Source organism: Pleurodeles waltl, chromosome 4_2 (genome assembly GCF_031143425.1).
Source record: "Pleurodeles waltl isolate 20211129_DDA chromosome 4_2, aPleWal1.hap1.20221129, whole genome shotgun sequence".
Lineage (NCBI taxonomy): Eukaryota > Metazoa > Chordata > Amphibia > Caudata > Salamandridae > Pleurodeles > Pleurodeles waltl.
The window spans coordinates 660493753-660517163 of record NC_090443.1 but is presented as its reverse complement, the minus strand read 5'-3'; the positions used below and the strand labels follow the sequence as shown (position 1 = coordinate 660517163).

General features: G+C 42.9%; 1 protein-coding gene and 1 non-coding gene across 2 annotated transcripts in view; one reads left to right on the top strand and one right to left on the bottom strand.

Moving 5' to 3' along the window:
- The window catches only part of PTGFR (prostaglandin F receptor), a 227649-nt gene that overhangs the window by 143487 nt on the left and 60751 nt on the right, over positions 1–23411 (top strand). The window lies entirely within an intron of this gene.
- On the bottom strand, positions 7925–8031 carry LOC138294299 (U6 spliceosomal RNA). Its single transcript, XR_011203338.1, has one exon. It is a non-coding gene; the product is annotated as a U6 spliceosomal RNA (small nuclear RNA).

Genomic DNA, 23411 nt, shown 5'->3' with positions numbered 1-23411 from the left:
TGGCTGGCACCGATGTTGATTTGCCTGGTGTTTCTGAGCCGAAGTAAAGGGTAGGCTTTTGTTGAAAAGCTGTGTTCAGGGTCGTGTGAATGTCCCTCAGCACCCCTGTTAGGGAAACCATGTTGGTATTATGAGCTTCCATTTCTTCCTGCATGTCTCTGTGAATTTCCTTCTGTAGCTGCTTGATTTCCTGGAGTTGAGTCAAAACCTGGCACATCATGCCTTGGGAAACTTGGTAGCCCCCAAGACATGGCTGATGGTATCCTGGCTAAGATGGCTTCACCCCGCTTGCCCACAGCATCCCTCTCATGCAGCCTACCTCCACTGCCTGTGCCCTTGTCACAGGATGCTCTCTCCAACTTGGTCCTGGACCCTCATTGTCTGAAGTGTTGCGCTGCAACTCAGGATCCAGGAGTAGGGGCATGAGATGGTAGACACTATGCTCGGTAGAAAGGCTGGGAGGCAAATGGTTGCCTGTGAAGTTGAGGCAACCACAATGGGAGGTGATTTAGTGGCCACTGTGTGACTCACTGTTGCCGTCTGACCAGGTTGCCCAGATGGGCCAGAAATGTCCTCCCCGTCCAGACATCCGGGAGCATCTTCTCCACTGGAGGCTTCATCCAGGAGGTAGTGGCAGTCGGTTCTGTGGCCTTTGTGTGCCCAGCGGCAGCTCGACCTGTTGATGTAAAACGTAAAATGTTACTGGTTGTATTGTGACATCTACCTTCAACGGTTTTGAGTTATAGTAAGCAGAGACCTTGTACAAAGCAAAGTTGCAGTTAATCCTATTATGGCAAGTAACCATGGTAGTGGGCGCCTTGACATGCCATTTGTGAAGCATGCCAATTCATTTTGACTCAAGCTGCTGCAGAAATGTGCAGATCATTAGCACTAGGGTGGATGGCCTGAAATGCCATCTTGCCACCAGTGCAAGCAAAACAATGGCTAGGCAAGATATGGCTTTTCCTGTTTGGAGGCCTAGTTGAGTGAAATGCCGGGAGACCCAGGACAATGTGACTGGAGTCATCATATGCCTAGTGTGAATGTGTCTGCTGCCAGTACCAATCTGGTGATGCATCTTGAGGCCTTATGAATACTTGTTATGCACAGTGGTTAAGGTGTCATTCCTGTCCTCTAATACTTTATATTGAGCTAGCTAGTCCAGATCGAGCTATGTTTACAAAAATGTCTGTTTTTGGGTGCGATCTGTGCTTGACCAGACCCATGTGAGTATACTTCATTTGATAGTTGTCAAACAAGGGTATTTTGACCAACCAAGGAAATACCAGGGCACTCCTAGAAATGGTCCAAAGTAATATCGATAAGTAGTAAAAAAAAGTCCAAAGTTCAAGAAGAAATTTTTCTACTTCCAATGAGAAACCTTTATTTCTGGAAAGTAGACACAGTGCATCAACATTTATTATATTTTTTTGGGCTAACATTACTACCAGCCCATAGATATCATTTTCCATTTATTGTATTCCACTTTTCTGGGCATTGTTTTTCTTTGTAGTTTACGCCGGCTCCGCGGCAGCTAGATTATGCTCTGGGCCAGTTTTGCCCCTTTTTTCTTATTTTTTCTTTTTCTTTTTCTTTTGAACATCGGCCATACTATTCTCTAATATTAACAATAAGCTTTCTTTTACCTATTTCTTAGTTCCTGTCTGGCTTATCATGGCCTTTCTCAATTTAACCATGCTGTGACCTACTCGATGCCCTGAGTTATTTCCGGACTCACCATGTTACAGTGCTTTGTTGAATCCACCTGTGAACGTGACAATTCTTCATTGAATATCATGACAATTCAGTTCCCACATATATGAATATATCTTTACTCATTATTTCTCGGTATGTTGCATTTTTTGGTTTTTAATATTACTTTCTGTTGCTCCCACCTTTCACGTTAGCAAAATACGTGAACTATTGGCAGCATAGCACATGATTGCCTCCAGTTTGTTTGTGCATTATATTTTATTTACACTTACCACGGTGTGTTAGCCTGTGTGTCTTATGTACTAATTTTGTCTTAAATTACTTGTTACACATTTTTCAGTAATTTTCAACACAAAGTTGGGTTTCTGTGCATGATGTTTTTTTCTTATTCACTCATCTGACTCATCACTTTCCTCTTCTCACTGCCTCTTGTTTTTCCTTCATACTTCCACCATGTCCCCTATTTATAGTCCATGCACTCTTCGAGCTTCATGCACTTCAATGCAGTTTACTTTGTTTATACCATTACATCTGGTTTTCGATCTTTGATTTACAGCCTTGAAAAAGTCCTTTGGACGAAACACGTGTTGGCTGTTTGATGCACTGTGTCTACTTTCCAGAAATAAAGGATTCTTATTGGAAGAAAAGTTTCTTCATGAACTTTGGACTTTTTTTTACTACTTATCGATATTACTTTGGACCATTTTTTGGAGTGCCCTGGTATTTCCTTGGTTAGTTTTCTAGCACAGTTCATAACTCTGTTATGATTAGTGCATTGGACACCTGGGTGGTTGGGTGTCAAACCGGATCTGGCACCTTAATATTGAATTTCGATATTTTGGACTGATTAGCCATTCACCCTCATCTTGGATGTGCAGATTCTATAGCATCAACCACCGTTCTTTTATCTTTTTAGTAAGGGTATTTTGATAAGTGGTCACCGTGCTGGTATTTGGCGTTAGAGTTACAGGACCTATTGGGCTTTGCAGTCATGTCACTCCCATTACTTCCCAACACTAAGCAAATGGTAACCTTCCAGGTGAGTACACTTCAACTGAGAGTTGCCAAACGGGGGACCTTAGACAAGCAAACACTGGTCTGGTGTTTGAAGTCAGAGAAACAGTGCCTCCTGGGAATTGCAGTCAGGATATTGCCTGTACTTCACACAGTTGACAAATAGTACCCTCCCAGGTGAGTACAATTCATTTGTGGTTTACCAAACAATGCTACTCAGACAAGAGAACACTGCACTGGTGAGTGGAGTAACAGTAACATAGCATCCTGCCCTCAGCAGTCATGTTACTGCCTGTTTTACACATATAAAAAAAATGCATTCTCCCCAGGTGAGTTCACTTCATTTGTGGTTTACCAAACAACGAAATTTGGACAAGTGAACACTGGGTTGGTTGTTGGATTTACAGACAAAGGGCCTTCCTGGCCTTAGCAGTCATGTCACTCCCCTTAATTTCCACACTTGGCAAATAGTATCCTCCCGGGTGAGTACACTTCAATTGAGAGTTACCAAACAGGGGTATTTGGGCAAGTGATTACTGGGCTGGTGGTTCGATTTACAGACACAGGGCCAACCTGGCCTTGGCAGTCATTTCACTCCCTCTACTTTCTACACTTGGCAAATAGTATCCTCCAACTGTGGGCACTTCAATTGAGAGTTACCAAACAAACGTATTTGGGCAAGTTAACACTGGGCCTCTGGTTGGAGTAACAGAAATTGGGTTTGCTGGGAGTTGCAGTCAGGTCACTCTCTCCAACCCCAAAACTAGACAAATGTTATCCCTGTTGGGAGTTGAAAGTGATGTCACTCATCTACACACACTGTAAAAATGGCATCCTCCGAGGTGAGTGGACTTCAATTGAGAGTTACCAGACAGGTTATTTGGGCAAGTGAACACTGGTCTGGTGTTTGGAGTTGCTGAAACAGTGCCTCCTGGGCGTTGCAACCAAGTAACTCTCTGTACTACAAACACTAGACAAATGTTGTGTATGCAGACTGCATTTGGACATACATGTACCTGTTGTGATTTACAAGCACAGAGCCTTCCTAGCCTTAGCAGTCATCACTCCCTCTACTTCCCACATTTGGCAATTAGTATCCTCAAGGTAAGTACATTACAATTGAGAGTTTTCAAACAGGGATATTTGGGCAAGTGAACACTGGGATGGTGGCTGCATTTATAGACACAAGGCCTTTCTGGCCTTACCAGCCATGTCACTCCCTCTATTTCCCATACTTGGCAAATGGTATCCTCCCAGGTGAGTACACTTCAATTGAGACTTACCAAGCAGGAGTCTTTTGACAAGTGCGCACTGGTCTGCTGCTTGGAGATATTGATAAAGTGCCACTTGGGAGCTGCAGTCAGGTAACTCTCTCTAGTACACACACTTGAGAAATGGTCTTCCCCCAGGTGAGTAAACTTCATTTGAGAGCTCACCAACAGATGTATTGGGGCAAGTAACCACTGGTCTGTTGTTTAGAGTTAGTAAAGCAGTGCCTCCTGGAAGTTGCTGCCAAGTTATTCCCTCTACTTCACATACTTGACAGTTATTATCCTCTCAGGTGAGTAAACGTCAATTGGGCATTACCAAACAGGATCTTTGGATAAGTGACCACTGGTCCGGTCTTTGAAGTTAGTGAAAAAGGGCCTCCTGGGAGTTGCAGTCAGGTCACTCACTCTACTACATACACTATACAAATGTTATCTTCCCTGGTGAGTACACTTCATGTGCGATTTCACTAACAAATGCATTGGGCCTAGTGGACATTGTGCTGCTGTTTGGAGTAATAGAAACAGGGCATGCTGGGAGCTGCAGTCATGTGACTCTCTCTACTACACACACTATACACATGGCATCCTCCCAGGTGAGTACACTTCAATTGAGAGTTAACAAACAGCGGTATTTGGGCAAGTGAACACTGGTCTGGTGTTTGGAGTTGCTGAAACAGTGTCTCCTGGGAGTTGCAACCAGGTAACTCTCTGTACTACAAACACTAGACAAATCTTGTGTATGCAGACTGCATTTGGATGTGGGCATACATTTACCTTTTGTAACATACCATGAGTCCTGTTATCATTTTTTGATCTTGAAAGACTTACAGGCCCTGTTTTAATGTATAGCATGTGATCGGCCTTGGTAGCTGTGCTGTTTTGTCCAACAATGCAGATTGACAGTGTTGATACTCAGATACTCTGGGTTTTAAAGGTCGGTGGGGTACATGGAGAAGACAGTGGGCAAAGCTAAGCTGTAAGCGTGCATGACATTGCATTTTGTGACATTTTAAGGTTGTAACTTACCAGACTCCACCCCTCAGGCATTCCTGTCAAGCCTTCAGGATGCAGGATGGCCACAACCTTCTACTCCCAGGGAAAGAGATGTATTGAGGCACTGGGAGTGCCACCACCATTCTTCTAAGCATGCAACTGGTGCCTGGAGACCAGGGAATTGACATAGACCCTCAGGCCATTTCACCTTTCACTGATGTCCTCCTTTGTGCTCATGGTGGTGCCTAAGTATTGACTCTGTAGACTATCCTGGCCCACATTTCCATTTCCCTACTGAGAGGAGTTTGCTGGACTTGTGCTCCAAACAGTTGTGGCTCTGCTCTTATGATTTCATCCACCCGGACTCCTGAATCATCTCCTGAAAAACGTGGATCTTTCGACTGTGACATGGTGGGGAAAAAATGGAGACAGTGACTTACTAGACAGGGGAAGTGCACAAGGGTGTGAATGGAGAAAAGTGTGTTCAGGGTTTTCTATGTGATGGTGAAAAAGAAGGGTGCCTAAGTTATGTGGTGTATGGGAAATAAGGTGCTCTAGCTTTTGTGTTTGGCATTGAAATTACAAAGGATTGTGCTCTGTGAAGGAGTGTGTTTTATTGTGTCCTTTGCAGATGTAGCCACTGTGGCAATGTGTGTCAGCTGTGTTATTTTCAAGATCATTCAATGTGCAGTTGTCTTTTACTTTGCTGCTCGCAAAACACTGTGATTCGGATTGCCATTGGCTGACTACCAAGAAGGGTCACCCATGATGACTCATGTGCTTGTAATATGCTCGGTGATTTGCCACGGTGCTGTCGGTGCTGGAGGTCAGACCACCTATTTCCAGGTGCCTCTGTCAGTCTGCCTTTTTTGCTTGCCAGTTGGCAGTCTTGCCTGTGTAACTTGTAATAGGGTGGTCTGAAAGACGGCCAGCATGGTGGTCTTTTCAGCACTGCCAACATGGAAGTCTGGCGGTCCGGCCACCAAACTCGTTATGAGGCCCCATGTCTGTTTTGTACCGATTATTTTCTGAACTAGCGTAAAAAATGTTGATAATAGTTCCCTAACTATCACCATGGTGTGCAGTATCTTCGACGCTGTGTACACATGGTGGCATTAGGGGGCGCTTAAGAGTGCAAGCGTCACTGGGTGCAGCGCCACTTCTCCTAAATCTGTCTCAAAATGTACACATTTTGCAAGAAAGGTTTGATACAGGTTTTACCTGTAGAAAACTGTCCAGACAAAAATTATTTGGTGTGCTAACCTCCACACAACTCAGAATCCCAGTTTGGGCTTGCAAACCATGATATGCAGGTGTCTTAGAATGAGGGCTTCAAATTCTAGAATGTTACTTAAACTTGATGGGATACACATACCACAACTAATGAAGGCATACTGTTGCTTATCATAGTGAGCAATATCCAGGTATAATACCTTTAAGATAGAAGGACTCTCCTAGCCAATTCATAAAAAGGATCCCACTTGAGTCTTAAAAACATAATATGATAGGTAAATAAAAAAATATAATTTATGTTAATATTTGTGATCTAGCAGCTGCCTGGCATATAGAAATAACTTTAAATCCTTTGGATTTGTCAAAAATCACTTCTAAATGTGTGCTCCCTCCTAATGGGATGTTTATCTAATATGAATTTAGCCACTGTGAGAAATGTGGTTATTGATTGACTGGGGTGTTAACCCTATTGAAGAATCAGCCACATTCCCTTTTTGAGTGAACCTGAAAATTCACTAAATTCACCTGTGCTTAACCCTCTAGTAGCCTGACACAAAAACAGTCATGCTTAAGTTAGAGGGAATGTGTAAAGTATTTATGGAGCGCACACAATCATTGCTGTGGGAAAAATCCCACACCAAATTAGAACAAGTGAGTAAATCGTAATAAATTATTTGACACCAAAACAAGAAATATCCAATCAGTAGAACTGGAGGTTTGAGTTTTTAAAGTATAGGGTAAAAACTAGCACCTAAAAGATCATATTGCCTACCACTGACATCTGGATGCACAAGACTGATTCAAAGTCAACAAATATGCCTAACGGCGATGGAGCTTACCTCAGATGCAAGGAGTGGATTAGGCCCGATCAGCACATACCTTTGGATTTAGAAGGAATTTCAAACTTTTCTGAGGAGGTAAAGTTCAGCAAGGCAGCAGGAGGTGTCCGAGGAGGGTAAGTTGTCGTTGCTGAGCTGCCGGGTGAAGTTGCAGTGAAGATTTTTATCATTCAAACAAAGTCACTGCTTTGGAAGTTGAAAGTCCCCTCAACAGTTGAAACAGGGCAAGACTCTGAGGTTTCAAAGCAGGTTCTTGGTCGTAAAACAGTCCTTCCAGGTTTAGCAATTCAGTCTTTTAGCTTACACAGTAGGCCAGCAGCAGCCAGTCTCTGAGAGTCCTTCCACATGTCCAGGAAGTGAACTAAAGAGTAGTTCTATGTGTTCTATTTTTATATATGTGCCTTCTTTGAAGTAGGAGAAGTTTCTGGAGAATTCCCTTTGAAGTGACTGAAGTTTCCTGCTTCCCCTGCCATGGATCCAAGCTGGTTGTATGAACCATGCAGGGCTGACAAGGCCTTTGTGTGAAGGGAGAGGACAGCCTAATTAGGTTGCAAGTGAGGTTGAGCCCAGCTCCATTCTGCCAGTTGATGGCCCTCCCAGCCCCCTATAATTCCTCTTTTGTTTGGCTGTGTGGGAGGAATAAACATAGACCAACTGCCAACTACACCCAGTCATGTGACCCAGTAACAGGCTGCAGAAACCAAATCAGGCAGGGAAACATCAACTTTCTAAAAGTGACATTTTTAAAATGCAACTTAAATTCAGACTTTACCAAGAAAGGGGGTTTTTATTTAGAGATTCTCAGACACCAAACAGAAACTGCTTACCTGTTCGCGATCAAATGATAGCACTTTTTTTTTTCTTTTTATGGAATGCTTCACGAATTTGTATGTCATCCTTGCGCGGGGACCATGCTAATCTTCTCTGTATCATTCCAATTTTAGTATATGTGCCGCCGAAGCAAGCACATGTTAGCACATATTAAATTAAATAAAGGGAATTTAATGTTATCCTATTGGAGAGGTAGGCCTCACATTAAAGAAAAACAAATTTAGTAGCTTTTCACTGCTAGGACATGTAAAAGTTAAAAGTACATATCCAAACTTAAATTACAATGCACCCTGCTCAATGGACTACATAGGGGTGACATATGCAAGAAAAGAGGTATTTAGGGCTTGGCTTGGGGGTTATATAGCCAAATCAAAGTTGCAGTTTAAAACTGCATTTAGGCTGCAATGGCAGATCTGGGAAACGTTTTAAGGGGCTTTTTAAGTAGGTGGCGCAATAAATGCTGCAGACCCACTAGTAGCATTTAATTTACAGGCCCTGGGATATGTAAACCACATTATACAGGACCTATGAGTAAATGTAATATGCCAAACAAATGTAAGCTAATTTTACTATGTTTAAGGAAGAGAGCAGGGGCACTTTAGCACTAGTTAGCAGTAGTAAATCAGCAGAGTCCTTTAGCCAACAAAAACGAATTTCAGCAAAACCTGGAGGGCAAGAGCAAAACGTTTTGCGGGGCCAAGATGAGAGGGCCAAGTTTAATAGCCATGCTTTTCAGTGTTCCACAATACTGTGGGTAATGCATGAAGAATATTTATTCTGAAAAAGGTATAAAAATCATTCGGTTTATCTGATTACAATAATGTGTCCAGCAAAGATAATGTTTGCCTCAGACATCAAGGTCCACATGAATCATCCTTCAGTTTGACAAACTTCCTATTAATGAAGCATTCTTTCTGTGTAACTTTATTCTTAATGTGTCATAAAAAATTTCATTTAAGTCCTTTCTAGATTTCACAGTTTTACAACTATTATTAAATAGAAACAACATAATTTGTCAGAGGTAAATGCGTGTATGTACCTTTGCCGCATTTTGTACACCAATTTTAAATCTGAAAGCATTGCCTGATAAATGAATTATGACGAGAGCACAGTTTTATTGATGACATCTTAGGTAAAGAGAAATTTTGAGAATTTAAAATGTACAACGAAGGGAACGAGCAACTACAGCTAATGGCAAACAGTTTCCTAAAAGATACAGTAGGAAAACTGACATTTTCACAGTTACTAATAAGTCTGATCATTCTTTGGAGGTTATGGCTCTAAACTTCGGTAGATATAAACAATCCGTCACTCTCTGTTTACTAGACAGTGGCTGAAAGCTTCGGTCGCTGTGCCCCGTCTCTCTACCATAGGGTCATTTTGTCTCTCTGAAGAACTCTCTCTCAGCTTCATTTCCAGGAACCTTTTTTTGACATCGCAACAACTGATCAACAATCCAAGGGCTATTGGTCAGGCAAATCAGCCTAGTACAAGACCATTCCTCGCACATATTGTCTAGGAAGGACATTGTTTCAGTTTCACAAACTTATGAATAAAATGGTACTTTCGAGAGCATATTTACTTGCCCCATTCATCGATGTTTGCGAGAGTATTGTGCATTACCGAAATCATTTCCAAATAATTACAAATATATGATAATATGTTGTGGTAACAAGTATTTAGCATTTGATCCATATTCATCCAGGGCTACTGTTAGGTCATAGTTGTGCATATATCATTTTATTTGACACCGAATGCTTCCCTCATATACACCGGTTTATCATTTGAAGCGCTGCAATTTCGTTTATCAAACAATGTTTTCCTTTTTGACCATATCAGGTGTTTATGATACTTCTACATGTCATGCTCCCCTTTTCAGTTCGGTCTACAGTAGAGCAGCATAAGTGATTTGTTTAAGTGCCTATGCTTACTATCTGACTCAACGATTTATAACGATCAGTTTCTCTCTATAAATACAGGTGATTCACTAGCATATCAATTTTGCTTAAAAGAAGAGATACTGGTCCGTTTAGCCAGAGGAATGTTTTGAGGCATCCTTGTAAAATTGTAATCATTAAATATTTTCAATAGGACCTGGGAGGGGCTTGCTGTCTAATGATACCTTTTAAAGTGAAGGGCTTGCGTGTCTTGTGAGTGAAATTATTTAAACTCCTTAGCCTGTTTTGTGTGAAATATATATCTTCATATAGTCCTGTCAAGGTCCTGTCAAGGTCAAGTCCTAATCCACAGTGACTGAGCATGTTTCTTGAAGGTGTTGTATCATATATCAGAGAACTGCTGGGAGATAAAATGAACAAACTCATCACTTTTACTGTGCTGAGGAGAAACTATGGGGCATAAAAGTGACGCTCCAGTGGTGCTATGCACTGCACAGTATTTAAAAGGTGGCGGTAAGCCACTTTTTTTTGGCTTAACACCACCTTGTAAATACAGCCCCTTCACACGCAGCACTTTGCGTGGAAGGGGCAAGCAATGGGTGTTGCTGTGGGCGTGCCACAGCAACACCCATTGCATTCTGACGCTGCCCCAGTTTTACAAGTTTTCACAAACCTGAGGCAGTGCCAAAATCTAACAGCACCCCAGGGGTGACGTTAGAGTGGCACAACAAGGAGAAAGGCTTTCATTTCTTCTAGGTTTTTGCTCTGTGTGCTGCATCTTGCAGCACACATAGAAGGAGGAAATCACCATTAAAGATTGTTTTTGTGGAGGAAGGTGCCACTTCCTGCACAAAAACAATCTCCCCCTCAATGCAGCCATCCTTGCACTATGGTGCAAGGGTGGTTGTGTTGGCGTGCAGAAGCAAATTTTGTGCCGGTGCAGAGGGAAACACAGGGGTTCACCGTATTATTGTAAATACAGCGCATCCCTGTGTTTTGAAAATGACGGTGTGCGATGCTGCAAAATTTAGCGCAGCGGACATGCACCATCATTTTCAGTTAAATCTGGCCCTATGTATCACCTATAAAAAAAAACTACACAATGCACTCTTCAAATGCTGACAGCTTTTTAACCAAACCTCAAGGCACAAAGTGAAGTTATCAGTATATAAATTCATACAAGGAAACCTCCTTAACAATTTAAAGATGTAAATCAAAAACACAACCTAATGCTATACTTTATAGACAATGCCACTTTAAAAATGTCTTTGTCACTTAAACACAAGATTACCTATCCCAAACATTTTTACTAGTACAAAAGATGATTAAACCTGTGAAAGGTGTGGATATCATAAAGTCAAATGGCTTTCAGATTTTCGGTCTAGAACCTTCACCACAATCCCATATATTCACATCATGTGCACATATTCTTGGGGCCAGATATACTATTGTTTCATGCAACACCGCACAGCAAGGGATCTTGAGGTATTGCATGAAAGGAAGAGTGTGGAAATGCATCATATCTACTAAGATAGGTACCCTTGTGCCATGGTGCAAAGGAGCCTGTGTTGTGGTCAGGATTGATTTTGCAAATGAAGAGATAGCTTCCTTCACAACAACAATTGTTTGAAGCATATTCTTTTTGTATGTGTGTTGCAGAATGAAGTACACATACAAAGAGGAAGTACTAAGGAGAAATAAAGATATTTCTCCTCATTAGGCACCATTTTGGTGCAAACCCAGGTTTACCAACTTGAGTAAATCTGGAAATGCATCACAATACATGGGTGGATGATTATGAATGCCCCTACTGCATCCATTTAGCGTCTCCCCCATTGCAGAGTAATTCAAGTTATTGTATTGTGTTAATCTGCAGTTATAGAAGTGGTGCAAAGCAGCACAAATCAAAATTTGGACAGATTTGTAAATGATGTTTCAGCACTTTAGTGCCTTGTCCAACTTGTGTAATGTAAGGACAAGACACGTGCATAGTAAATCTGACCCTTGGTCATAAATTATGCTACCAACCATCTCTAGGAACCACAAGCTTAGCACTCAAATTCTTTTTGTATTATTTGTCACTGCGTATTCTCTGTCCCTTGTTGATATTTGAACTTTCTCTTAACACTCTTGACTGTTCCAATTAGTCTTAGGTCTAAGTCATTTTCCTTTTTTATTGTATCTCTCCGCAGTCCATGTCACTTTTTACATTTTATCCTATAGTTGTCACTGAGACAGAGATAATACAGACTTTTCATCATTTCTTTTCTTCTCCACACAGCTGCAGACATGCATTATGAATGCCTGGCAGCCATCCATCACAAGGTGGCCTCCAATCACTGATGCTGAACTTCTTCAAAATGAAAATATTCTATTTCTCCCACTTCTCTGCCTCTTCCACCTTGCAGTTACTGATCCTATACTATTCATTATTGACACTATACCCTTATCCATACTACATGGAAGCCTTCCACGATATTTAATTCAAGTACTTTCCTGGGATTCTTCATCTCTATTGTTGCTAGTTTAGCCTTTGTCCGGGTAATGAACATTACAAAGTGTTGCCTTCATCTCTCCTCAGCAGCGACTCATCCGTCCATCAACACCCTATACCTAAGCAAAAAAGTTGCAGCACAAAGTTTATTTAACATTCTCCAGCTATGCACCCCCTGCCACTTCCATCTCATTATCAGGCTCTCTGCCAAAACAGTTTTGTAGATAACCTCTAGTCCCTGATTTTAAAACTATCATAGCTCCAGATCTCTCCCAAGGCATTGCCCTGCTCGTCCACTCACAACTTTGGTACTTTTCTAATCTCTTGAATATCTGTACCAAAGTGGTTGCCACTTTGTTGTAACATAGGTATAGTTAGGTCATAGTGTCCACAGAACGTTCTTTGTTTTGCTGAGAACTTTGGCACCACTTTATGAATCTGCACAAAACTTTCCAAAAGATTTTCACCTTAGCTCCTTCATAAAAAGTGTCGGGAGAATTTGTCAAGCGGGGGCCAAAAAAAGAAAGGAGATGCAGTGATGATTGCTGTTTCATTTCAATAGGAAACTTTACTTTCTGATGTAGGAAAAAACAGCTGCCTTCAGGAGCCCAAATGTTTGCTCGATTACGAGCCTTGTCCTCCCGTGAGCCTCATTGTAACGGAGTTCCCCTGGCATGTTTTGGCATCTCAATGGTGTCAACAGCCAAAGACGGTTTGGATAGCCTGACTCACCTGTGAACACAATCGTTGAACACCACAAACATGTTTTTGGGACGTGCTATATTGTGATGACAGGAGACATAAATCCCAAACACACACTGCAATGGAAACTTACCAAGCAGCCAGGCCCTTTCTGTGTATCATTAGCTGTGGGACATTGCTGTTATGCATGATGAAGGAATCATGCACAGAGCCTGGATACTTGGCTGTGACTTGGGAGATGTACTGGTCTGCCTGACACACCACCTGAACGATGATAGAGTGGTGGTTCTTCCTGTTCCTATACACCTGTTTATTGGCACTGGGAGGGACCAAGGCTACATGGGTGCCATCAGTGGCTCCTACCACATGTTCCATCTCATAAAAGTCTATCTTCACACAGGGCAAATCAGCTCAGTCGGGAAACCTGATGTAGCTGTCCAGGTGTCCCAATAATGCACACAGTACATCCTTCAAAACCAGACTGATCATGCGCTGAGACATCCCTGCTGTTAGAGACACTGTATTCTGAAAAGAGCCTGTGGCCTGGAATTGTAGCACAGACAAGACTTGAGCTATGGGAGGTATGCCATAGGGATTGCAAAAGGCAAGCATCAGATCTGTCTCCAACTGAGTACAAAGATCCATGATGGTATGATGATTAAGACAATATGGCTGGATGACATGCCTTTCCTCCATGGTGTCCAGGTCTACTAGTGGACAGTACACTGGTGGTTGTCTTATTCTCCTCATGACAGGATAACTATGTGAAGACAAGTTAACATAGTATGAGTAAGGCAGTATGCACACATGTACACTTTGTTTATTTCCTTACACCTAACATCTGTAGAGGATGCCTAGCACATCTGACATGTCAGTGCAGCCCATGGATATCCATTTGATTACACCCTCCTTGGTGCAGATTGCCAACAATGGGATTGTAGATATGATACTACTTTAAGAGTATATGTGTGTAATACTTAGTTGCCCTGCATTATTCACACATATTTTTGGAATCAGTCTATATTTTTCTGAGGACTAAGAACCTCTCAGTAGCTGTACATAACTATAAACACATCTTGTCACTCAACACAGCTTTTACTACACATATGCACCATATGTAACTCAAACATGATGGCACTACATACAGATATACTGCACTTTAGGGGAGTAAGTGACTGAAGCAGAATAGAAAACACTTCTATCTATTAAATGTGCCCAAAATGGCAGGTGCCTGACCTACTGGACTGGATAGGTGGAAGTGACCTAAGTCCGCCGGCCGAAGTCGTTGTGGCGGTCGCAACCACCGTGTGACTTGCAATTGGAAAACATTGCTGCCTTTGGCAGACTTGGGCCAATGGCAGCTGGCAGTGACGGCCATGTACGTGCAGCCGTAACTGCCATCTTCTGCCCTGTTGCTCACTTGACTCCTGACTCTATTGACAGCAAGACCTCAGAGAGCTGCTGTGTTCTGCTTCTGGGAGCTATCATGCCAAATCCTGCAGGTCATAGGGCCCCTGCCTTCACCCCGGAAGAGCTTCATGGGCTAGCGGTGGAGGTCCTACCCCTGTATGACCAGCTATTTGGGGCACCAGAGGCGCAGGTTGGTCCAATGTCCTAGCTATGTGTGATAGGTGTTCTGTGTGACATTGCACCGTGCATGCAAACTTGTGGTGATCGGAGCACCCATAGCAGAAAGCGGTGGGAGGACCTGAGAAGCTGGGCCTGGAAGACTGCTGAGGCCAAACTGGGGAAGTCCTCCCAACGAGGGAGGGGTGCTCGTCGGACCCTGACCCCCTAATGGCCAGGATTATGCCAGTGTACTACCCTGAGGTGGATGGGTGTTTGAGGACAGCACAGCAGCCACCAGGGGGTAAGTACTGACTGACTCCATGTACTTTCCTTTGGTAGATTGGTGTTTGCTGTCACACTTTAGCAGCTGTGACACTGTAATAGGTGCTACAGGTATGTTGACTACTGGGAATACGTATTACTCAAGTTGCCTGTAAAAATGATGGAGATCTGGCCTTAGGGTTGTGCATGTGGACATTTAAATCACCTGTGTCAAGGAATATTTATGACAGCATATGGAGGTGCACATTTGACAGTGCCACATGTGTGACTCTGCCCAACCCTATATATGTCTGAAAGCTGCTGTATCATCCTACCCATCTAGTATTTCCATGCCCATTAATCAGATTATAGAGTAATGTAACTATAAGGTATCAGTCCACTCCCATTTGTAAAGATCAGCTGTATGTGCTACATAGTACCTGCCATATTAGGTACAGGGACTAGTTAACCTGTGTCCTGGTACGGGTATTGACTCCATGTGAGGCTGGCATCTTATTCAGTCAATAGGTGTGGCCAGTATTGAACTGTCCAAATGGGTTTGTGGAGGTGTCCCCATTGTCCCTTCATATTCATGCTATGGGGTATGTGAAGGTTGGAACATAAGGACATCCAACTCTGAGGGTCTGATTTTGTCTATTTGCCCTTGCCATGTATTTCCATGCCATTGACATGTGGATAAATCACTTGTATCCCAATGCCTTTGTTGTAGAGGAGTTAAGTGGCTAGGCTGTCCTACCCTTAGACAATGTGCAATGTCCTTGCTAGATGTGCCAATGCCCTACCAGTAGGAGTGCAAATATGGTATTAGCTCCCTACATCATGTCCTAATGGTTACTTGGGGGCAGATCTTGTATAGTGGGATATTCATTGCTACACTTAACCTAGCTGATGTAGGCAGTTTGGACAGGAATTGGTATTGGCTCACTTCATCTTTCAATGTTTTCATGGTTTAGCTGCACTACTATTTCTTTTTCATACAGTGCTGTCGTGGGATATGTTGTCAGTGCAATGCCAGTCATGTAGGCACATGTGTACATCATGTTTACATGTATTTTCAGTGGGATATGTGTGTTGTCTGGAGTTAGCTAGTGGAAATCACATGTCAGGAATGCTGTGAGTGAAGTAGGTATACTCTTGTTGTCTGTCGTGGCTCTGAATCTGCATGTCAGGTGGAATGTAATGTGCCCTCCTAGGAATTAGTCGGCTGTCCATTGTTTAGTAGTTATAACAATTCTCTCCGTGATTGTTAGTGGATTTATCATGTGTGCTAGGTAGGCCACAATAGCAGCCTATTCATTTATGGTGTAATAGGGAATGTCTGGTAATAGTGACTGCAGCAAATCCTATAACATTATGTACTTGTATTGACAAAGCTGTTCTTCAAACATGGGATATTTAATTGTGATGGCCACTCTATGGGGCTGCCATATGTTGTGTCTTCATCAGAGATTGTTGCCATTGTGCCATTTATGTACAGAGGGATCAGTTAGACATGTGAATGGAATGGCAGGTGCTGTGTCATTTGTGAGGAGAGTTGTCTTTACTTGCGTGGACCATGACATGTTCATGGACTGGGCAGGTGTAGATTCAGATTAGGAATTATATGGTGTTCGCTGTCAACTGCATTTCCTTAAAGTGATAAGAATATGGAAAGTGATGAGTTGGAAGAGGAAGATAAATCATATTTAGCCAGGGCATGATGAGCATGCTGACTTTGAGTTACAAGTGATTTGATGGGATGCTCCAGTAGTGCACCCTTACATGACTAATGATGTCGGTGAGAGAGATGACAAATGAGGTAGATTGAATTATCATGTTTTGGCATGATGTAAGATTTGTGGCTTTCAATAGGAGATGTATACCTACATATGTGCATGTTGTAATGTGTGTATGTGAAGAATGTGACGACCCCCCTCCCTCTCCATCCCTTCCTCCCTCTGTCTCTCTTTGTGTGCATCAGCATTGGTAGGCAAAGGGGATGGGGCATTAGCAGTGGGGATGCTGCCAACCATGGGCCCTGGAGTGCTGATACCAGCGACAGTTAGGGACCCAATGACCCGAAAGGCGAGGGGAGTGCCATGGGAGAAACAGGATCCAGCACATCATCTCAGTCGACACTCCCTGGAAGTGGCGGACCCATCTGGGGCCACGCCAGCACCATCTTTGTCTGCCCCACCCCCCTTCTGCAACCCCCCTCCCTGTAGCTCCCCACCCAGTTTGCCGTGCCCGCTCACCCAATATGGTGGGTATCTCCTTTGCAGCAGGCACCTCTGCCCCTGCCCCTGTCAGCCCTACTGCCCTCAGTGAGGAGGCTATTGACCCCTTGAGGTCAATCTCTGTGTGTCAGTTGACCATGGTGAATGCCATCCAGTGACTGGCAACTCAGAGAGAGTAATGCGTTCCTGGAGGGCATTCATGGTTGACTGGCTGACCTCCAGAGATCATTTCAGCTTCTGGCCTCCACACTAATGGCAGCCAGTCACCCTTTGTCTTCCGTCCTCCCTCCACCTTCCACTTCCTCTTCCCAATCCCAAACCCTTCTTCCCCAACACAGCCACAGCACACAAACAGACAAGCATGCATCCACCTCAATATCAAAGGGTAATGCTGATAAACACAAGCACCACAAGACCCACCACAGGCATGCACACAAGCAACATCGACCTGCATACACATAATAGTCATTACCTTCCCTGATACCCCCTCCACCCCCAGCATCACAGACACAACACCTGACACACCTACAGTCGACACACCGACATGCACCCGATCCAGCCACAACACCTATCATACCCATAATCAGCACAATTGCAGACCCTCAGACATCCACTTCAGTCACCACATCCGCAGACACCTCAACCACAGACATGCCTACATGCAGCACATCCACCATGCCTGCATTCACCACCCCAACAGACAGTCACCCATCCACCATAGCATCTCCCAGTATCTCCACCCCACTCCTTCCAAGACGCATAAACACCCATACTCACCCACCTACCCAATAGACACCCAGCACCCACAAGCATACCTTGCACACACATGCACCCAAGACATCCACCAAAACATTTCAGGAAACCACTACCTCTCCCTCCACACTTAAACTCTTTTGCCATGGCCATCCCCGTGTGTTAAAGAAAGGTTTCCTCTGAGAATTAAGACTTTTCCCTTTACCTCTCCCGCCCTGCGAGACCCCAAAATGCTCTATGTCCCTCCCCAAGTCCAGCCCTTCTACCTCCAATACTTCATCTGCTCCCCTGAAAGTACCCATGCTCTTCCCCCGCTAAGAAGTCTACCCCTCCCAAGAGTTCCTAACCCTCCCCTAAGCCTCAACCTAAGTCCCCCTCCTAAACCCAAAGATCACCCTCCCAACCTTATGTCCACCATCCACCTTTTGCCCCCAAATTCCTGAGGTGCCTGCCTGCCCCTTTGATACCCCTACCTGTTACATGGCAGTCAGGAGTCAAGTTAGCAGCACATAAGGGTGCATTATCTGCATATTGCACTTGTTGAATTTAGACTGGCCCATGGCCTTGACCGTTGTATATATATATATATATATATATATATATATATATATATATATATATATGTATATAGATACATACAACGGTCAAGGCCATGGGCCAGTCCAAATTCAACAAGTGCAATATGCAGATAATGCACCTGTATGCGCTGCTAACTTGACTCCTGACTATATATATATATATATATATATATATATATAAATATATATATATTTATATATATATATATATATATGCCACATACTATATATCAGGGCCAACCTGTTGTTGGTTCATAGGTTACATCTTTGTCTTCTATTTATTTTATTAGGACATATTTGGTCTTGGCTGATTTAGTTTATATGCGAGCAAGTTTTGGGTGAGTGGTGTTTGTGCTACCATTTGTCTCTGGGAAGCATGTGTGGTCGTGTGCATAGCATTTGGCCCACAGCAATGGGTGTGTATTGTGTGATGGGCATGTGTATGTTGGGGACATTTTGTTGTGTTGGTATTTTGTGGTGTCTGTGTTGATGTGTAATTTGCAGTGTTGTGTGCCTTTGTGTGGTTGGACTGTGTGTGTGAGTGTGTGTGGAGATTGGTATGTCAGATCTTTTGTGATGTGTGTTTGTGGGGTATGACATATGCGTTGTTTGGATGTGTGATTGTGTGTGTTCGTTCACTGGTGTTGATAGGTTGTGTTGTATGTATGATTTGTCAAGTGGTGGTATCTATTGTGGGTGCTTGCCAATGCTTTAGTGGTGTTGCGGCTGTGGTGTGGGTATGTCTTTTGGTGGTGTGTGTTGTTGTGTGTGACTCGACCGGTGCTGTGTATCTGACGGCTGGTGTGTGTTTGATGGCCGTAGACTGAGTACTATGTACGTGCATGTGGGTATGTGCCTGTGTGTGAGTGTGTTTGTGTGGGGTTATGTGCGTGTGTCACACTCGCCACCCATTCCCGATTGTTATATTGTGTGTGCGTAGGTACTTTGACATTTTACAATAGTGACAAATAAGTGTGTGTACACATGGTTGCTGTTGTTGGTTCCGAAGTCGTTGAGTGAGCAGGCGCAGCGGGAAGACATTGTTTTATTTCCATAGTGGCTACCTAAAGGTGAGTGTCTCCTTTTATACCATTGGTTAGGGCCGCACCACCACGGAAACCCTGGTGGTGTGCAGCCTCGTAATATGTCTGACAGGAACATGGTCTTCGCCGGCCTGCAGGTGGCTACCGTGGTGCGTGGTGACCTGACCACAGTGGCGGTGCCGGCAGTGGTTTGGCTGTATTCTGTTGGAAATACCGCCATGGTCATGATTTGGCGGTCTTCTCCGCCAGCCTGTTGGTGGTACAAACGCCACTGCCAACATGACGGTCGTGAGACCACCAAAACTCTTAATGACCCCCCAAGTGTCCACTCCCCTACTGAAGAATGTGGAGGGAGAAGACACATTTTTGGAAGCCATGACACATTTCTGAATATTCCAACAGAGATTCCTGGGTAATGTCCACAGCCAAGATTTTGTTACTCATTTATCTCAAGAGTAGTTACTGGCTCTAGATGAAGACTCTTATAGACGCAGCTTTGAGACAGCATGTGAAGGCATTGCTTAAGTGTCACATGTAGGAGAGAAAGGCCTTACCTTGTTAATCATATCTGTGTGGTGTATTTTTGTGGTGGTATATGGTGTTATTTTATGATTTATTGCACAAATACTTTACACATTGCCTTCTAAGTTAAGACTGACCACTCAGTGCCAAGCTACCAGAGGGTGAGACCAGTATAATTTGGACTGTGTGTGACTTACCTATCCAGAAACTGAAAGCAATTCATACAATAAAATACAATAAAAGTGTGGAGTCAGTACTTTCTAGCAGTACTAATGTATCTGTGGCTAACCTAGGCATCCATCGGCTTACATTCCTGTGAGAGCATTTTATTTTCCATTAATATCATTTTCCAAATGCTTATTTGTTGCTCTTTCATCAGGCTTTTTCAAGTTCACCATGAGGCAAAGGGCTTTGATACACTCATGCAGCATCATTATCTGGTCCTTCCAAAGAAGCCTATTGCCTTCAGGATTGAGGACATGCAGTTAAGTATGTTGCAAGAAATATCTTAACATTTCTGTTTGTTTGGCTGTAGATTTTCAGTAGCCAGCTACAGAAGATGGCTAAAAATCATATCAAGACAAAAGCACAGCTTTACAATCCTAGTAAAAGGTAGATACTTCAGGATCATCTAGAGTACGGAGGGCAGACCACAATACTATTGCCTCCTTCCTTGTGCATAATTAGATATTCCTACCAGGTCACTTGTATATTTTTGGTAAAAGTACTCCCATCAATAAGGAGGAAGCATTTTGTACAGAACTGTCCAGCAAGTATTTTAATGTATTTAGCATGTATTTATATTCCATTTTTGTAAAGTGCTACTCTGTCATGGCCCATATTACAAAATGGGTGCACTTTTCCTATTTGTGCATGTGGAAATAGGGAAAGTGTGCCCAATTAAAAATAGTGTCCTGACTACAGAACATCTACAAACTTGTATTGCCCATTCAGTGAAATGTAGAGCAGCTTCTTTAAAGCTGCTCAGTGTTTCTCTGTGCAGGGGGTAAACTGCCTGCACTTTGAAAAGAGGAGCGAGAGCCCTTTGCAAGCAGGTGCAATGAGTGGCTACACCCGCCTGCAGGGGGATGTCTGTGGGATCAATGGGACCCCCATGTCTCCCTCCAGAGGGCTGCCTGCAGGAGGCTCACTGACAGTACACCTATTATTAGCCTGTTTTCATCTACACCTGCATCTATATTATGGTAAGGACACAAAGGCAAAGATATTTCCTCATTTGCGGGGAGCCATGGCCCCATGGAAATGAGGGAATGTCCTCTCATGATAGTGTAGGTGCAACATGTGCACCAGCTCTATCAGTATTATAGAAGGGGCTGCACAGGCATCTGTGGCCTCTACTGTAATACCATGGGGGTGCACAAAGCAGGCGCACTTGCCTTTGCACCCCATGGCACAATGTATATTATGGCCCAAAAAGGTGTGAGTAAGCTGTACACATTAACAACCAATAGAGTGCAAAAATTTCTTACAACAAAGCATCAATATTGAACACAATACGTTTTTAACAAAAACATGGTTCTCGTCATGTAGGGTGCAAAGGAAGACATGGATTGATTTTCTGCAAAACAAGTTTGTGGCTCTAATGTTTAGGGATTTATTTTCCTACACTCACGGCCATTATTTTGTGTTCCAGCCTGTGACCACCACACCTGGGCCCAGATCTGTGAGTGGGATGAATGTTTGACACTGCTCACATTTCCATCCATCATTTGTTCTTTTTGCATTTGTCACTCTAAGTGGTAAAAGTATGCCCACATGGGGGTCCTGTGCTCGCTATGTCACCAGATTCAAGCTAGCCTGGCTGATGAGGGGTTATATGCCGAAATCAGTCTCAGGATGCTTATTTGCAGTCCAGGGGGGACTGGCCTTGCTGTTCAAGCTCAATTGTTTCCATAGAGAGCAGGGTCAAGACTGATTTGTACATGGCTGGGTCCAACTGGAATGGCGTGGTAAAGTGAAAAAAACAAGAGAAATCTATATAAAAAAAGAATGACAAAGGCCAAGCTTGGGAATGTCATTTAACCGGTGTAGTGGAAGTATATTATAGATTTGTTTCCATAGAGAGAAACCTCTAAATAACTATTATGGAGGACTAATCTTACTAGCACCTGTCCCCAAGATTACTTGGAATGCATAGTTTTTGGATGTATTCTCAGTTTCAATAAGACCACAGTGAACGAGAAGCATATATTTGGGAAAAGCAAATCCTCTATGGTTAGCCAAACTGCTTTAAACAGCAAAGTACTTTATTCACTTGAGAAATTGTGGAAAGCATTATGTTGAATCAAAACTAACTCAAATGTTTGCTTGCTAGGCATTACTTTTTGACTCAAACCATTAGGTCAAATAGAATGTTGCAATTGCTGTTCAGTGTGAGGGTAAAAAAAGTATTGAAAGAACCACTAATATTGACCTGCTGGATACTCTTGAAAGTCAATCTGAAATGCCCCTTATCTAACTCAGTGATGTTTTAACATTAATTTTGGGCTTCAACAAGAGCTCCTTTAACATGCATCCAACCTCACATAACATTGTATGGATACATTTTTCAGGTTGATCCCACTTGTTTTTTTTCCCTGATAAGTGCAAACATAACGTTTTCTACTTCAGCAAATCTGCAGCTTTAATCCTACTAGATGTTCTCAAGGGTTAGGCACAGGGGTTGCATTATTTTTTAAAAGACACCTCTTTGCTTTAGTAATGTGCCTTTTTCCCTATCACTAGAGAACCGACGAGCTGGTTTATAGATACCTTAGGGAGGTGGTACTGGCAGGGGCTCTTTTTAAACCTCTCTCTTTCTATTTATAAACTTGCCTCGTTTATTTTTTATGCTTAGATTGTTGTTCAATTTCTTAAAACTGTTATAGACATTAATGCTTTATCATAATCTAATTACAACAATGTACTTTTGATGTTAGTAATATTTCTTGAAACCATTATTAATATTTTTGTTTCATAACTTGTTAAATGTTACTTTACAGAGCTAACTGTAGTCCATAAAACATTATGAAAAGTACATCAGTTGAGAGGCTCAAGCTTACTATGATAATCCCAGTTTCACAAACCTTAAAGAATATGCACAAACTGCACACATTAAGAAGGGGTCAAAGTTACTATTGTAACTCTAGCGCAGAAACACTGGTTAAGTGCATACATTGGGAAAGATAATTTACTATCACATCATGTGGGGGAGCGGAGACTTACTATTCTAACTCCAGTCCCTCAAACTTTGTGGAGAGTACATAATTAAAGGGGGTTGAGATGTATTATTTAATCTTCAGTTAGACAAACAGTGGGAAAATGTTAGACCTAGCATCCTTGCAGTTGTCTCCCCTGTCTTTTTTGCTTCTGCTTCCCATCTTTTGACTGTGTGCTGGACTCTGTTTTTGCTGTTATTGGTGCTCTGGGCACTTTTCCTCTGTTGACCAGTGCTAAAGTG